This window comes from Merops nubicus, unplaced genomic scaffold, assembly GCF_000691845.1.
Source record: "Merops nubicus isolate BGI_N331 unplaced genomic scaffold, ASM69184v1 scaffold30178, whole genome shotgun sequence".
NCBI classification, from domain to species: Eukaryota; Metazoa; Chordata; class Aves; order Coraciiformes; family Meropidae; genus Merops; species Merops nubicus.
In genome coordinates, this window is record NW_008628212.1 from 31,273 (window position 1) to 34,658 (window position 3,386).

Below are 3,386 nucleotides of genomic sequence, written 5' to 3' on the forward strand. Positions count from 1 at the left end.
GAAAACGGACAGAGCCCGGCCAGTGGCCCTGTGCTACAAACAAGGAAGAAGGGCGGGTGGGTGAGAGGAAGGGAGGGAGGGAAGCGGGGGGAGGCAAGGCAATCAGGGTTTAAATTTAGACACAAACCTAAACAGATACTGTCATTCCCAGAATGCTGGGCTTATGAGACAACAAGACGCCAACTCTGCTGCTGTGCCCAAACTTGAGGACACCACATGTGTGTTTTCTCCTTTCCTCTCTTTCTCCCCTTCCTATTTTCTATCACCTTATCTTTATTCCATGCCCATCTCCCCTTGCCCTGTTTTGCCTCTTCAGAGAGGCAGAAGAGGAGCAGAGTGAGGGTGATTATTGCTTCTGAACAGAATTTAAGGCTTTGGTGTCCTGGTGTGTGGCTGGGACTTCCAGGTTTGACAATGGTACCAGCAGCACTACCATGCTGCTGGGTGACTCCTCAAACAGAGGCTTCACTGCAAAGTGCACCACACAGATGTGAGTACAAGGAGAGGGTGCCCATGCAAAGTGTCACTGGTGAGTTGTACAGCAGGACTAGCTCTTTCCACCTTGAATTCACGTGTCACACTACCAGGTCAGAAGGTGCAGGATGTTATTCTCTCCCTTCACAGACTTGTGCACTAGAAGTTAGAAGCTTCCCTGGTGGCAGAAAATTCAGATGGGAAAAAATAAGCCTCAGGAATGTTTTGCTATGGTTTCCTTTTCCATTCAGATCGCAGTGTTGTAAACTAGACATCTCTTTTAGCAACTGTTTGCACATGCTCCTTGTCAAGAATTTCAGTCCCCACCTCCCGAGAGCAGGGCGGTGCAGAGGAATTTGCAAACGCTCCCTTTGTCTTCTGCTGGCTTCCTTGTTTCTAATGCAGCTGCAAAGTGATACAATGTCATGTCGTCATTTGGGATGATGCCCCGAGGGCAGAACAGGGTTAAAGCAGCTTTTCTGAAATGGATAATACTTTTCCTTTGCTGTGTTTCACAAGTCCCTGCTGGCTATGGCAGAAAACACTCCAGAATGGATTTAAATCTATCATGATATCCCAGATTATTATTACTGATAAATCATCTCAACATAGCTGTTTTTACAGTATAGTTAACTGTTGCTGTACTGCATGTTGTAGGACTCCTGTGAAATTAGCAGATTTAAATTATGATCTCATTATCTCCCAAATTCAATATACAACATTTACCCAGTCCTTAGCCAAAAGAATGATAGGCTGAGTTGCTGCAATCTGGAGATTGGGCAAGAAGACTAATTAATCTTCTTTTGCTGAAACACTGGATTAGTTGAAACCTTCTGCTGTAAGCAACCAGAAGATGCTGCAACTATAGATATGAGAAAATAGATTAAAAACTTAAAAGAAATATAAAAATGAAATTCCTTCTTGACTGGAAATTCTGACACAGGTATGCTAGGAGAGAGGATAGGAACTGAATGGAGAAGCAGGGTGAGGTGGGGAGGGCAGGATGCTTTGGCTGCTCGTACTTTGCCTGCTGTTGGGACAGAAAGAGGATTTTATGCTCAGAGGTTTCACTGTGGGCATTGGTCACAAGTGGTGTTTTCAAGATGTCCACCATCTAACAGACCATCAAAATCACATACTTCTAATGGTTACTTCATGCTGCTCAAGGTCTATTTGAGTATTTTCTTACAGCTTTCAGGGGTTGTACTCTGCAGAGGAAACAGTTTGCATAGGTCTACAGGAAAGGAAACTGCTAGGCAGAGGCGGTATCACTTTACCTGTACTAATAAAGCAAAGGTAGTTGCAGCTGCGCCACCACAGTTCTTCACTCTATTTATTTCTGTTCCCAAATACCTTGCCACAAGGCAAATCTTTTCTGCCAGCAGGATTCCCAAATACCATTGATATGAGCATAGTACACAATACTCAGTTTATTAATGCTAAAGCTTTTTTCCTGAAGGAGCAAGGAGAGAAAGCACAGAAATATGGTGTATGTTTTTCTCCAGACAGGAAGACATGAGGTGTGGATTTACTCTAGACATTCTTGTTTCTGGACTGAAAAACACTAGAAAATCTGAAACAAAAGAACCCACAGGCTTAGCTACAAGAACCTTGTAACAAGTATTATTAAGGTAGGTTATACTGAGGAACTGGGTGTTTTACATGAGGTGTGCATACAAGTATGAATGTGCAGATATTTTAGACTGTGACTCTGCATCTCTGTGTGTATCTCTGTTTACAGACCTTCTGGGATATAGCAGTGTCTGCAACACTAATTTGTTCACATACGCAAAAAAATGTTTTTACATCTGTTCTGCTCAGGAAGGAAAAAAAAAACAGGCTCGAGGGGGAAATTTCATCTGATTAAGAAAATGTTGCAGTTGTGGGCGCCTGGATTTTGCAGCTTCCCAGCTGAATATTTTCAAGACATGTGAGGCCAAACCAGCAAGTTTGCTTCAGGCCAAATGACCAATACTCCTCCTGCAGACAGCATATGAGGGAGAGGTGCAAGGAAATCCTTCATCCTGGCATGTCTACAAAAGAGGCAGCTTAACTGGTTCTGCCACACTCAGAAACACCATGTGTAGTATTTGCTGGTGTCTTACATTTTGACTATGAAGTATGGATGATGGGGCCTCCACAGGGTGCTAGATCAGCAGAAAGGAGGTGCAGGTACTTGGCAATTCTTTGTTCAGAGACTATTCCAGAAAGAAAGCTTTTGAGGGCACCTGAAACTTTGAGTCTGATATTTGTGTTCATGCAGCTATCTTATTCAGGTGTGTCTGTGTAGGTTCCAAATCTGGGCAGGTATGTTTTTCAGGGTGATGGATGAGCAAAGGGTGGAGGGAGCTGTGGATCCTGCAAGACAGGTTGAATCTCTGGACTTTCTTAAGGCGCTTGTTGAGGGTTTAGTAGAGCTCATCTATCAGTGCCAGTATCTGAGATTGTTCTGTTCACTCTCTGACTGGCTTTGGCTGCTGATATCCACATAATTTTCCAGAATTCATACTATTAAGCAGCAGCTATTACCATATTGGGCTTTTGACCTCCTGAAAATGGGGTCTCAACCCTTCCTGTTCCCACTCAAGCAACTCAGTTCTCAACTGAAAAAAAAAGGGGGATAAGGTAACCACAGGGGAAAAAAAAAAAAAAAAAGCACTTGCATTTTAGAGATCAACCAACTCTAAAAGCTAACATCCTGTTTTGGACTGGGTTTGCACACAAGCTCCTCTAACAGTATCAAGCTGACAGGAAGCAAACATGAACAGCATTTTCTATGAGAAATTCACTTTTTGAACCCACCATTCTGCTGTGTTCTAAAGTATCTGCTCCCACCGACCCTGCCCTCACCCCTCAGCATTAAACTCACACTGTGGATGCTAAGCCTCACCCTCCTCTTCAGGGAGTTATCA